This window comes from Manis javanica, chromosome X (assembly GCF_040802235.1).
Source record: "Manis javanica isolate MJ-LG chromosome X, MJ_LKY, whole genome shotgun sequence".
Classification (NCBI taxonomy): domain Eukaryota; kingdom Metazoa; phylum Chordata; class Mammalia; order Pholidota; family Manidae; genus Manis; species Manis javanica.
This window is the reverse complement of record NC_133174.1, coordinates 37212475-37228124: the sequence shown is the minus strand read 5'-3', so window position 1 is coordinate 37228124 and position 15650 is coordinate 37212475.

The window sequence follows — 15650 nt, the reverse complement described above, 5'->3', positions numbered from 1 at the left end:
ACACCAAGTCCCCCCCACAAACCCCATTACAGTCACTGTCCATCAGCATAGCAAAATGTTGTAGCATCACTACTTGTCTTCTCTGTGTTGCACAGCCCTCCCCTTTCTCCCACCCTCCACATTACGCATGCTAATCATAATACCCCCTTTCTACTTCCCCCCCCTTATCCCTCCCTACCCACCCATCCTCCCCAGTCCCTTTCCCTTTGGTACCTGTTAGTCCATTCTTGGGTTCTGTGATTCTGCTGCTGTTTTGTTCCTTCAGTTTTTCCTTTGTTCTTATACTCCACAGAGATGAGTGAAATGATTTGGTATTTGTCTTTCTCCACTTGGCTTATTTCACTGAGCATAATACCCTCTAGCTCCATCCATGTTGTTGCAAATGGTAGGATTTGTTTTCTTCTTATGGCTGAATAATATTCCATTGTGTATATGTACCACATCTTCTTTATCCATTCATCTACTGATGGACACTTAGGTTGCTTCCAATTCTTGGCTATTGTAAATAGTGCTGCGATAAACATATGGGGCGCATATGTCTTTTTCAAACTGGGCTGCTGCATTCTTAGGGTAAATTCCTAGGAGTGGAATTCCTGGGTCAAATGGTAAGTCTGTTTTGAGCATTTTGAGGAACCTCCTTACTGCTTTCCACAATGGTTGAACTAATTTACATTTCCACCAGCAGTGTAGGAGGATTCCCCTTTCTCCACAACCTCGCCAACATTTGTTGTTGTTTGTCTTTTGGATGGTAGCCATCCTTACTGGTGTGAGGTGATATCTCATTGTGGTTTTAATTTGCATTTGTCTGATAACTAGCTACGTGGAGCATCTTTTCATGTGTCTGTTGGCCATCTGAATTTCTTTTTTAGAGAACTGTCTGTTCAGTTCCTCTGCACATTTTTTAATTGGATTATTTGTTTTTTGTTTGTTGAGGCATGTGAGCTCTTTATATATTTTGGATGTCAAGCCTTTATCGGATCTGTCATTTACAAATATATTCACCCATACTGTAGGGTACCTTTTTGTTCTATTGATGGTGTCTTTAGCTATTCAGAAGCTTTTCAGCTTAATATAGTCCCACTTGTTCATTTTTGCTTTTGTTTTCCTTGCCCGGGGAGATATGTTCAAGAAGAGGTCACTCATGTTTATGTCTAAGAGATTTTTGCCTATTTTTTTTTCTAATAATTTTATGGTTTAAGAAGGGACTTTTTGATATAAGAAAGAACTTCTTACAAGTTTAATTTACACAGCAAACTGTTACTAATAGGGGTTAGTAAACTATAGCCCATGGACCAAATCTCGTCTGCTGTTTCTTTGTTTTGTTTTTTGTTAAACAACAGAAATTTATTTTCTCACAGTTCTGGAAGCTATAAGTCTGAGATCAAGTGTCAGCAAGTGTGGTTCTTTCTGAGGCCTTTCTCCTAGGCTTGTGGATGTCTGTCTTCTACCTGTGTCTTCACATGGTTTTCCTCTCTCCTGCTGTCTGGTTTTGTAAATGAAGTTTTATTGGAATACAGCCATGACACCCATTTCTTTACATACTGTCTCTAACTGCTTTTGTGCAACAAGCCAGAACTGAAGAGTTGCCAAAGACACTATATGGCCTGCAAAGCCTAAAATATTTGGTATCTAGACTTGTACTAATAAAACTTGCTGACATTGGTTTGTATGATGATTAGATTTACAAAAATTCTATTACATACATTGTGTTTGATATGAGATACAGTTTGGTTTTATTCAATTGCACAGTCCATGAATTTAATCAGGGTACATTTTACACATTGAAGATTAAATTTTCACAGTAGTGAGAAGCCTAAATAGGTAGTCCTCCTCTCACAACATCTATGCTTTTCTAGTTGTGGCGGCTAATGGAGTGCTGACTAATACACACAACTTATTTTATGTTGAATTGGATGATGTGGGCATACAACATTAGGATTCTGGGACTGCGTTCAGAAAGTGCCCAGATGCTATTCTCACCATAAAGGAAATAAATGGTTTAGATTATGGCATTGCTGACATGGTAAACTGTCTTAAACCAAAAGGTGATTTGACACTAGACTGTACCACTTATTGCTTCATTTTCTATTTTACTAATATACTACCTTTAGTTTTGGATGTCACTTTGTCAGGTTTTTCATCTGTGTGCTCTCTGTCATCAACCTGAATGGAATTTTCAAAGTACTTTTGAATTATTTCTATAAACACAGAATTTTTAGAATATTTGGATTGTAAAACAGTTCACAGTTTTTTGACTTTTGGTTTCTCCTTCCAGGTAGGGAAATACATATTTGGATCCATTTCTGGCATAAGTTGATTTTCTATGATTGTGTTATAGGTTAAATTGTATACCACACACACCCCTCCCCACAAAAAAAAAAATTTCTTGGAAGTCCTAACCCCCATAACCTCAGAATGTGACCTGATTTGAAAATAGGGTTGTTGCAGGTTCAATTTGTTAAGATGAAGTCATACAGGAGTATGAGGGACCCCTAATGCAATGTGAAGACAGAGAGATACAGGGAGAGTGCCATGTGGTAATGAGGGCAGAGACTGCAGTTACACGGCTGCAAGGCAAGAAACACCAAAGACTGCTGGCAAACTACCAGAAGGTAGGAAGAGGCAAGGAAGGATTCATCTGCAGGTTCCAGCCAGAGGGAACATGGCCTTACAAGCACCTTGATTTCATACTTGTAACCTTCAGAACTGTGAGACAATAAATTTCTAGTGTTTTAAGCCCCCAACTTTGTTATACCTTGTTATAGCAGCCCTAGGAAACTAACATAGTAAGTAAAGACCAAATTTTGCGAGATTAACTCCCTACTGCCTGTGCAGTGGGGATATGAATATATAACAGCAAAAACCTTACAGAATGCAAGTGTGTAATGTTCTCCATTGAAAATAGAGAAATGCACTTTAACTGACATAGTATAACATGTTGTTTGTTGAGTTTTCTTGCCTTTTCTGTCCCTTCTCTTGCCTTGCACTCTCCAAGAGAGGAGTCTTACCCAGAAGTGAGAAGAATGCAAAAGCTGTGACTCAGATTATCCACACCCTCACCAATCTCTAATATATAGGGCATTTCCATCATTGTTTAAGGCAGACAGGTGCAGTCTTGGAGCCCACCTAGAGGCTTGGAGAAGTATTATGGAAGGAAGGGACCCCATATTTTGTTCCTGATAAGGCGCTATAGTCCTGATGGGGACTGAAGGGAGCCCTTCACCTTAAAATGTGAAAGCTCCTCCAAAGCTGGGCTTCAGAACAGTGTTAACTGCAGTGAAACCACCAACAGATGTTTTCTTTTCTGGTTCAAAGAGGATTTTTTTTCTTCATGTTTAAAAATTTTTTTTATTAAGGTATCATTGATATATAATTTTATGCTCAGGTTTCGCATGAGCAACATTGTGGTTACTTCATTCTGCCCCATTATCAAGTCCCCACCCCATACCCCATTACAGTCACTGTCCATTAGCATAGTAAGATGCTATGGAGTCACTACTTGTCTTTTCGTGCCCCCCCCCATATTATGTGTACTAACCATAATACTCCTTAATCCCCTTATCCCTCCTTTTCCACCCACCCTCCCCAACCCCTTTCCCTTTGGTAACCACTAGTCCATTCTTGGGTTCTGTGAGTCTGCTGCTGTTTTGTTCCTTCAGTTTTGCTTCATTGTTATACTCCACAAGTGAGGGAAATCATTTGGTACTTATCTTTCTCTGCCTGGCTTATTTCACTGAGCATAATACCCTCTAGCTCCATCCATGTTGTTGCAAATGGTAGGATTTGTTTTCTTCTTATGGCTGAATAATATTCCATTGTGTATATGTACCATCTCTTCTTTATCCATTCATCTACTGATGGACACTTAGGTTGCTTCCAATTCTTGGAATAGTAATATTGTAATATTGTAAATAGTGCTGCAATAAACATAGGGGTGCATATGTCTTTTTGAATCTGAGAAATTATATTCTTTGGGTAAATTCCTAGGAGTAGAATTCCTAGGTCAAATAGTATTTCTATTTTTAGTTTTTTGAGGAACCTCCATATTGCTTTCCACAGTGGTTGAACTAATTTACATTCCCACCAGCAGTGTAGGAGGGTTCACCTTTCTCCACATCCTTGCCAGCATTTGTTGTTCCTTGTCTTCTGGATGTTGACCATCCTAACTGGTGTGAGGTGATATCTCATTGTGGTTTTAATTTGCATTTCCCTGATGGTTAGCAATGTAAAGCATCTTTTCAGGTGCCTGAATTTCTTCTTTAGAGAAGTGTCTATTCAGATCCTCTGCCCATTTTTTAATTGGGTTATTTGCTTTTTGTGTGTTGAGGCATGTGAGCTCTTTATATATTTTGGATGTTAACCTCTTACTGGCTATGTTATTAATGAATATATTCTCCCATACTGTAGGATGCCTTCCTGTTCTACTGATGGTGTCCTTTGCTGTACAGAAGCTTTTTAGTTTGATATAGTCCCACTTGTTCATTTTTGCTTTTGTGTTGCTTGCCCAAGGAGAAATGTTCATGAAAAAGTTGGCAATGTTTATATTCAAGAGAGTTTTGGTTATGTTTTCTTCTAAGAGTTTTATGGTTTCACAACTTACATTCTTTGATCCATTTTGAGTTTACTTTTGTGTATGGAGTTAGACAGTAATCCAGTTTCATTATCTTACACGTAGCTGTCCAGTTTTGCCAACACCAGTTGTTGAAGAGGCTGTCATTTCCCCATTATATATCCATGGCTCCTTTATTCTATATTAATTGACCATATATGCTTGGGTTAATATCTGGACTTTTTATTCTGTTCCACTGGTCTATGGGTCTGTTCTTGTGCCAGTACCAAATTGTCTTGATTACTGTGGCTTCGTAGTAGAGCTTGAACTTGGGAAGCGAGATCCCCCCTGCTTTATTCTTCCTTCTCAGGATTGCTTTGGCTATTAGGGGCCTTTTGCAGTTCCATATGAATTTTAGAACTGTTTGTTCTAGTTTGTTGAATAATGCTGTTGGTATTTTGATAGGATTGCATTGAATCTGTAGATTGCTTTAGGTAGGATGGCCATTTTGACAATATTAATTCTTCCTACCCATGAACATGGGATGTATTTCCATTTATTAGTGTCTTCTTGAATTTCTCTCAAGAGTATCTTACAGTTTTCAGGGTCCAGGTATTTCACTTCCTTGTTTATGTTTATACCTAGGTATTTTATTCTTTTTGATGCCATTGTGAATGGGATTATTTTCCTGATTTCTCTTTCTGCTAGTTCATCGATCTTTGCCATTTTAATTACTATATGTCTTGGTGTAGTATTCCTCTGGTCCCTTGTGTTGGAAGATCTGTGCACTTCCATGGCCTGAGAGACTATTTATTTCCCCAGACTGGGGAAGTTTTCAGCAATTATTTCTTCAAAGACACGTTCTGTCCCTTTTCCTCTCTCTTTTTCTTCTGGTACCCCTATAATGTGAATATTGTTCCATTTGGATTGGTCACACAATTCTCTTAATATTCTTTCATTTCTACATGGCTGGAGCTAGAGGGTATTATGCTCAGTGGAATAAGTCAGGCAGAGAAAGACAAATACCAAATGATTTCCCTCATTTGTGGAATATAACAACAAAGCAAAACTGAAAGAACAAAACAGCAGCAGACTCACAAACTCCAAGAAGAGACTAGGGGTTACCAAAAGGAAGTGATGGGGAGGCTGGGCATGGAGGGAGGGAGAAGGGGGTTGAGGGGTAGAATGACCAGTACACATGGTATGGGAGGGATCATGGGGAAGACTGTAGCACAGAGAAGACAAGTAGTGACTCTGTGGCATCTTGCTACATTGATGGACAGTGACTGCAATGGGGTATGGGGGACTCGGTAATATAGGTGAATGTAGTAACTATGTTGTTTTTCATGTGAAACCTTCATAAGAGTGTATATCAATGACACCTTAATAAAAATGGTTTAAAAAATATATTCTTTCATTCCTAGAGATCCTTTTTTTTCTCTCTGCCTCAGCTTCTTTGTATTCCTATTCTCTAATTTCTATTACATTTACTGTCTCCTCTACCTCATCTAATCTGCTTTTACATCCCTCCATTGTATGTTTCATTTCAGCTACCACATTTTTTAAAGTGTCTGTCTCCCTCCTGAATTTGTTCCTTAGCTCTTGAATATTTTTCTGTAGCTCCATTAGCATGCTTATAACTTTTATTTTGAATTATTTTTTAGGAAGATTAGTGATTTCAGTTTCATGGAGCCCTTTTTCTGGTGTTTAAGGGATTGAAAAAGTTCTTCTGACTTTTCATAATCCTATTGGATAATGAGAAATATTACGTTTGTGTAGGTGGCACCCTCTAGTGCCCAGAAGCTCTGCTCTTCGGGGCTGCCCAGCACCTGGAGCAGTGGTAGTGGTCACAGGCAAGTGGTGCTGGTGCCTACCCTAAAGAGAGAGCTCTTTCCTGCTTCCTGACTGCAGTGCCTGCCTCCACTGTCAAGGCCAGTGAGGCACATGCAGGGAGCACCTCTGCATGAATCCCCTAAGCTGCTGTAGGTGGGGTGCCCTCCAGCTGGCCTGGAGTGGTGGTGGGGGTCACAGGTGAGCTGTGCCAGTGCCTGCCAGGACAGAGCTCTTTCCTGCTTCCTGGCTACAGTGCATGCCTCTGCTCTCAGGGCCAGTGAGCTGCGCACAGTGAGCAGCCTCTGTGTTAAGCCTGTGTAGTTGCTGTAGGCAGGCCTCTGGCTGGCCTTGCACGATGGCTGGGGTAGCAGGTTTGCTCCCACAAGCTGGCAGGGAGGAATGAGTGGCAGGCTGCTTATCACAGCAGGGGGCCTCGGTGCTGTGTTGCCAGCCAGGTGGATGGAATGCCTGAAGCTCCTGAAAGTTCCCAACCTGCTGGGCTGAGTGTGCCAGGACGATTTTGTCCACCTGTTCCTTCTCCTGAGCATCAAACTCTGTGTAATTCTTGCCCCTTAAACAGCCCTCTCACTGTTGGGAAGTCTTTCAAAGTGCCTGCCTTTATTTTGTTCTAGAGCAGCCGGTTGTGGGAACCTGTCCTCTGTAAGCAGCTGGAATCTCAGTCTCTGACTTTGTTTTTCAACCCCTCTAATCTCCAGAGCACCATGCAATGTGGGTTTGTGCTCCTGGAGTAGATTTCTAGGGCTGGGTATTTAGCAATCCTGGGCTTCTACTCCCTCCCCGCTCTGTTTCTCTTCCTCCTGCCGGTGCACTGGGGTAGGGGGAGTGCTCAGGTCCCACCAAGGGTTGGGGGAGTGCTCAGGTCCCACCAGGTTGCAGCTTTGTTACTTTACCCTTTTCCATGATGTAGATTTTCCGTTCTCTTTTCCCAGATGTAGACTGGCTGGTGCAATCTTATTTCTGGTCACTCTTTTAAGAATAGTTGTATTTGCTGTATTTTCATATTATATGTGGTTTTGGGAGGAGATTTCTGCCTCACTTCTCATGCCACTATCTTTTTTCCCCCTCTCTCAATGAAGATTTTTAACTCAAGAGTTAATGTAATTCACTCTAATGGCTCCATATAGGAAAATCCCATGTCAGCCTCCCTCCCCTCCCCACCCCAGCTAAGGTACAGAAAGCCAATCTTATTTGCTTGATAAGAAATAACTAACTCTGATGTGCTATTTTATACATGGTTACCCTGACAAATCAGGTAAAAATGTTAATGTTCCTTAGTGACTATGGAAGGGATCATTTGAGTTATCCTCTTTATAATAGAGTAGTAATTGCCGAGATTTATGGAGCTAGTTGACTTAGAAAAATCAAATCACAACACCAATAGTATTTAATGATGAATGATTTATTTTACTTATTAAAGAATATTTAGTGTTTCCACAAGTGGTCACATGTGAAAAAGCCCACATCTCATATTTGTATGGTGTGAGGTAAGGGGTCAAGGTTAATTTTTTTCCATGTGGTTATCCAGTTGTTCAATCACCATTTATTGACAGGACATTTTTCTCTATTAAATTGCTTTTGTGCCTTTGTTGAAAATCATGTGACTATGTATGTCCTATACCTTATAGTTTATAATGCTTTATAGTTATCAAAGCTCTTTAAATATTCATTTCATTCATGCAACAACTTTGTGAAGTAGGCAGAGCAGGTGTTATTAGCCACATTTCACATACATGGAAACAGATTGAGAGAGGTTAAGTTCCTTGTTTAAACTCACACAAACAGGATAAGAAACGGCCACTGAGGAACCATCCAACCCTCTTTGCTGTATATTCCCACAGTCATAGTGTATGGCTTTTATTTCAACCTCCAGTTGCTTGCTGAACATCTGAAATTCTTTGCAACAGCTTGGATTCAACACATCCAAATGGAACTCAACTCCAGCTTTTTCCCCTTCCCCCTACCAAATCTGTCTTTCTTCAGTCACCAAAGTTCAAAATATTGGCTTAAGTCTTTACCTTCTTTTTTCTCTTCTCTTTCTTCCATAACCAATCTGGTATTAATACTGGACTGCTCACTAGTTTTCCTCTGTACTGATCCTCACAGCTGACCCTTCCACTGGCACTTGTCCCATCCCCACACTCCACTGTAAGCCTGTTGGGTCTGATCCTAGTGGCAGTCCCCTTTTCTTCAGGCTAGTGGTTTTCCACTCAGGCTGCAATGTGGGAACTGCTGGGGAGCTTTCTCTCTCTCTCTCTTTCTCCCTCTCCCTTCCTCTCTTTTCCCCTCTCCTCCCCTCCTCCCTTCATCCCTTTCCTCCCTCTCCTCATTCCTTCCTTTCTCCATTTCTCTCTTTCTTCCTCTGAGATACAATTCACGTATCATAAAAGCCACCCTTTTAAGGTATACAGTGCAGTGGTTTTTACTACATTTACAAAGTTGTACAATCATCCCCACTATCTAATTCCAGCACCCTACAAAGAAAGCCCATACAATCACAAGTGATGACTGTTAGTATGGGAGCTTTGAAAAAGTATTAGCGCCTGGGCCCCATTTGCACAGGTTTGATTTGATTGGTCTGTGGTGGGGCTGGGGCTGTATTTTTAAAAAGCTCCCTGGCTGATTCTAATGTGCAGTGAGGGTGGAGATCCTCTGTGTCTGGGTCATTTCCACTGCAAGTCCAACCCCTGTATGTCTGCAGGTACAGCTTCTTAACAGTTTGCTTTTATCTAGTCATCCCCAGCTCAGAAACCTTCAATGGTTGTCTGTTTGCTCAGCAAAATCCATCCTGGGACTGGGCTTCTGGGGACTGACTCCCCATTTCATACCTATCTAGTCACTGTCTTTCCTCTTCTGTGGCTGCTCTGCTGCAGCCAAACTGGTTTAATTCTCGCTTCTTAAACCCCAAATTTGACAAGCCACTTTCCAGCCTGAGCTCCTACCACAGAATCTATGGCTGGCTGAGGTGGGGCAGCCCCTAGGATCAGGGTGCTCTTTATGGAAAGACACAAAATACTGGGATGTTTATGTCACAGCAACCTGGGCTGATTATACTTACCCAAAATAAGATTATATTGTAAGTATGTAATACTGAAAAAAAATCACAGCCAGGAGCATTTATTTCATTGATTTTTAACAGATAAGTCGTGGCAAGCACCAAAGAGAGAACAGCTTGTAAGAAATTGTATCTGTTAGCAACTTGTTCTTGTGTGTGTGTGTGTGTGTGTGTGTGTGTGTGTGTGTGTGTGTGTGTGTGAAAGAGACAGAGACAGAAATTGAGAGAGAGTGAAGTGGGGAAAGACCATTCCTGCTAGAGTTGGTAATAGGTGACCATGGGATCCTGCCCAAACTACCCGCAGACGTGTGGAGGGCATGTTCTGTCTCCCAATTTGAAGTCCTTCAGAGGAAAGGCTGTGCCCTTCAGTTCTCTGGGTCCTCTGTGTATGACATAGTGAGTGCCTGACTATTACCTGCTCTATATACCCAAGGACATGGCCCAGCTCTGAGCTCAAATAGACATTGCCTCCTGAACCGTGGGATTGTAGACAAATTAGCTTCTGGGCCCTATTTTCATTATCTAAAAAATGGGGGAAAACAATGCCTAATTTAGCTTAAATTGTTGGGAGACAGTTCTCCATGGGTCTCTTGCATATCTGCAGGTCTCGAGCAGAGGCACTCCTCACAAAAACAGAGAACTTTTGTTTCAGACTGTGCTTTCAAGGATGTTTATATAGCAAACAGTCTTGGAAGAGAGAGACAGTTTCCTTCCATAGCAAAGGGAAAATTTGTCTGCCGTCCTGTGAAATGAAGGTAATGTCCCCTTCTGGAGCAAAGATCAGGCAGATTTACTGGCCGTTATAAAAGACTCGGGTTCTTTAAGCTTGGGATTCCTTTCCTGGTATGCAACCCCCTGTGTGTGCAAGCTTCACCTGGCCTTCATTGCATCACCTTTTGGGAATTGGAGCTTGAGAAACTGGGATAATTGACAATATTCTGGCTACTGCTAGTGTCATAAATAATAAACTGTCCTTTGATACTGACCTGTGAAACTTTTGTCTTCTGCCAGCATCCATGAAACTGGCAGGCTCACTTGTTAGCTTGCAAGTAGAATAAAATCTCAGAGTCTTCACAGGTTTTGAGAAATATGTGTAAATCACTTAATGCAGGTCTTAACATGCACATAGCAGGTCTCCATAAGTGGTAACAGTAAGTGGACAATGATGACATGATGAAATGGGAGAAAGATGCCATCAAATGGTAAGCTTTTTATTCTGCCCTTCCAAAGCAGGAGCTCATGCTGAAATGTGGCTTGTTACATGTGGCTTATCACTTAAAACATGGAGACCCCTGAGAATGCCTCTTGGAAGGAAAATAAACAGAGACAGCAATGTCAAAGAGCTCTGGCCCACTGGAAGAAGTGAGCAATTTTGCCAAAGGCCAGAAACTCAGCTTTTCAGGCCCCAGGCAACAGCTTCTCCCTCCATTTATAGTTTATTTTTTCCCCATAGCATTTTCCACCATCTTCCATACTAACTTATTTATGTATTTGTTTATCATATCTTTTCCCCAGTAGAATGTGAAGTCCATGAGGGCATGGGTTTTTGGTCTATTTTGTTTACTGCTATATCTTCAGACTTTAGAACAGCACTTGCATCCTAGCTCAGTAAACATCTGTTGAAAAAATGAATTACTAAAAGAGTAAATAGTGCCTTCCCTTCCATTTCCTCAATCCCAGTTTCTGTGTGAATGATTGCATGTATGCACACGTATGTAGTGGAGAGTCCAAAGAGGAAGGTCACATTTCCCTAGTTAATGGAGCAAGGGAAAGCAGAGCCTCCAGAAAACCACAAATTATTTGAGGCAGTTCAGATTGATGATAGGACAGTGGGCTAAAGACCAGGTTTAAAGTCAATCTTTACCACTAACCATTTGGGCAAGTTCTTTAACCTCTCTGGGCTTCAGTTGTGTCATCGGTAAAATGGGGAGGTTGGAATAAATCATCACTGAGAAAAAGTATATAGCACTTCATGGTTAAACAAAATTTTTTTTACACATATTCTTTCTGAATCCTGTAAGGCAGCCAGGGCAGGTAGGTAGATGTAAGAAAACACAAAGACTTTTTTGTAGTTGTTGTTAATTATAAGCCCTCACTGGACCCTCAGGAGCGTGGGTCCCATCAACTGAGGACCCTTTGCTGAGTAGGTAATGGGGGACAAGTTTGGACTTGCAAAAGGGCTAAACTGCTTTATGTAAGAATCAGCTGAGATACCAGGACAGGGCAAGAACCCAGAGAAGAAGACAGGAGAAGCAGAAGGAAGGGGGTAGAGCCCTGCTCTGGGAGGTCAAGAAGAGGCAGTCCTGTGGGAGATGGGCATGGAAGAGAGAAATACGAGAGGGATTGAATTTGCCCTGCTGGCATAATCCCTTCATACATTTACCTCAGAAAATCCAAGTCATTTATGAATTATTTAGCCCAACTGAATCATTTTAGGAGAACAGAAATTGGTGTGGACCCCTTGTGGAGGCTGTCAGAAGGGAGGGAACAAGTAACATTTTGGCCACAACACGAGGAAAGGAGAGCTCAGGCTTACTCAAGCAGGGTTCTGGCCCAGGAAGGGTGGCTACCATGGGTGGCCCCACCTGTTCTTGTTCTGCCATTTTAGGGTATGGTATTGCTCATTTCCCCCTGAACATCATGTAAAGGGTCTGCTGTAGACCAAACATTTGTGTTCTTTCCAAATTCATACGTTGAAACCTAACTCCCAAAGTAATGGTATTAGGTGGGGCCTTCAGGAGGTGATTAGAGGTCATCAGAGCAGAGCCCTCATGAATGGGAGACTCCAGAGAGCTCCCTTGCCCCTTCCACCGTGTGAGGACACAGCGAGAAAATGGCCGTCTGTGAAGCAGGAAGCGGGTTCTTACCAGGTGCTAAATCCGATGGCACCTTCATCTTGGACTTCCCAGCCTCCAGAACTATGAGAAGTAAATGTGTGTGGTTTACAAGCCAGCCAGTGCATGCTATTCTGTTATAGCAGTCCAAATGGACTAAGACAGGGTCTTACTTATTATTTTAATCTCTTATCAGTTTATTATAATGAGACACTCAACCCCTTCAAGCTCAGTAACTGCTTTAAGCAGTAGAGCTTTCCTTGGCCTGATAAAATAGTCATCATATTAAGAGTCTTTAGGATTGGAATTGAAGAAATCTAGAGGTTTTGCTTAGCACTTTGGATTAGCAATTAAGTTTTGATTTTGCACACTTAGGTAAATGGAAAGGCACTTTGAACTCACTTTTGGATAATTAGCACAAAGAGAATATGGCTTTGCAAGTCACAATGTGGCATGGTTCAAACTTAGCAAATGAGAACAAAAATCAACACTTTCATATTCCTACAAACCTACCACAAAGAATTTTCATTTAATTTAAAGTGATAAATCTGGGTAATTACATGATATGATTATTCAGAAAACTGTTAACCAAACTCACATATATTTTGCAGCATCTCATACATAGCTCTGCAGTTAAAGTATTTTAGGAAAATATATTATCTGAATTTTAAAGTATCACTCCATTGTAACTATCAACAAAAATGGGAAAATGTATCTTGGATAGTTCTGTTTAGTCAGTTATTGCAATGGAAGGTGTTAGATTGTATCTAAGAAAAACAATTATTAATAATACAATGTATACCTGCTTCCAATGTGTCCTCCCTGATAAATATCCAGTATGAATAAGGAAACCCAAATTTGGTCTAGAATAGATATAGAAAATGCTTTAAAAGGAAAAGTGTGTCATGGACAGATAAAAGACGAAAAATATCCTATCTCCATGTTCTTGATTTTGTTAAATCCATACATTAGTACTGCTAGAGGTTATCTAATGCTTTTACTAGCCCATGGCTTATTCAGACATTTGCCATCTGAGATAGGAAGGTATGAATAAAGCCAAAATGAAGATGGAAAGTTTATGGAGTGATTTTAAAAGCTGGATGTGTTCTAAACTGCAGAATATGATACTCAGGGCTAGTATATTTAGAGAAATCCACAGATTGACTTTTAGACACTAAACGTTGCTTAGGCTCAGCCTCATTAAATGAAATTAATTATCACGTGGTCTGGGAGGCAACTTTCAAGAGAATATTCTCTTTTTAGAAGCTTAGAAGCATTCATTTGCCTCTCTTGAATTATCCATATTCTCTTTCAGCTCAGCAATTTCCAGCTCACTTTAGAAAGTTGTTTCATCCTTGGGTAGAACTGCATTTCCAGATATATTGGGCACTTGTGATCCCTATTGGCTCAGAGGTCTTCTTTGAAGATCACAGTCAGTGAAAACATTTTTCTGTGGATGACAATTGAGAGCATTATGGTTACCCCTTAGAACTAGTGAAAAAAGCAGTTCATTTTCAGTTGGAATGGTTCTCTCCCAGATTAGCAGTCAATATTACAGGAGCATATTGAGGATTGAAAAAAATAAAAACTTGATTAACTTCATTTTCTTGTCGATTGGACATTCAGGTTGCAGTTTTTCAATATTACAAATAATGTTCCAGTGATACTTGTGGATGTTTCCCTGGGCCTGTATATAAGATTTTTCTGTAGAATATATTCTCATAAGTAGAATTTCTTGGTCAAAGAGTATATTCATCTTCAATTTTACTAGCTATTAGCACATTGCTTTCCAAAATGCCTATACCAATTTACACTCCCATCAGCAGGACATGAGTTTCTGTTGCTCTACATCCTCACCAAAACTCAATATTGTTCAAATTTTTAATTTCTGTAGGTCTAATGGAGGTAAAATTGCATTTCATTACTATTTTAATTTGTATTTCTCTGTTGAATAGTCATACTGGACATCTTTTTACATGTTTCTTGGCTTTTAACCTTCCACTTCTGTGAGTTACCAATTCATATTATGTTGGCTTGTTTGTATTTCTCTCCTATACATGTGTAGGAGCTCCTTAAAAAATATTCTTTGTAGTTTTATGTCTTGCAAATATCATCTCCAAGTCATAGATTTTCTTTTTACTTTATCTTCTGGTGCATTTTATAGTCCATAAGTATAGGTCTTGCCTCTTGTATGTTAAGAAGTCCTTCATCATACCATGGTCACAAGTATGTTTTTCTAAATTTGGTTAAAAAATTTGTAAAGCTTAATTTTCCACATCTAGGATTTATTTTTGTTCATTGTGTGTTTTAGGTCTATATTGCTGGGTAACAAACTACTACAACAACAGCATAAATTTATCAGCTTACAGTTTTGTAGGTCAGAAAGTCTGGTACAAAATAGCTGAGTTCTCTGCTGAGGATCTTGCAAGGTAGAATCTAGTTGCTGACTATCTGTGTGTGCATCTAGAACTTGGAATCTTCTTCCAAGCTAACATGGTTGTGGCAGAATTTAGTTCCCTGTAGCTATAGGGTTGAGGTCTCCATTTCCTTGCTGGCTGGTAGCAATAGTCTGCTCTCAGCACCCAGGGACTATCCACATTCCTTGCCATGTAGCCCCCTCCATCTTCAAAACCATCTTCAAAGAATTTTCCTAATGTAGAATCCCTCTTCTCATGCTTCAAGTCTCTCTGACTGAGAATCTCTTCTTCAGGCAGAGTTCCATCCCTATTAAGGGCTCAGCTGAATAGGTCAAGCCCACCCAGGGTAATCTTCCTAAAGGCCATCTGATTAGGGATCTTAATTACATCTGTAAAACTCCTACACAGTACCACCTACGTTAGTGTTTGATTAAATAACTAGAAGGTGTGTGTGTGTACCATGGGTCTTATTATCTTGGGAGCCATCTTTTAATTCTGCCTACCACGTGATATAAAGTAAATATCCATATTTTTCTATATGGATCATTACTTTATTTTCATTTTGGAAAATTTAAAGTGTATACAAAAGTACAGAAAATAATTTAGTGAACCCCTATGTTCCCAGTACCTAGCTTCTGTGATTCCACATAGCGAATCTTGTTTCATCTATGTTCCAACTCCCTTCTCTCCACCCTCCACATTATTTTTCAGTAAATCCAAGACATATTAGTTCATCTATAAATATTTATATATGTATCTTTAAAGATAAGAACTTCTTTTCCTTCTACCTGGAATTAGTCAAACTTGTGGTTATGGGCACCATCCTCCTGATTGCCAAGTCTGCCCAAGATTTCTGAGACGAACTGCAAATTCAGGGGTTTCCCAAAACCATTCTCAGATTTGATAATTTGCTAGAAAGATGCATGGTACTTACAGAAATGCAT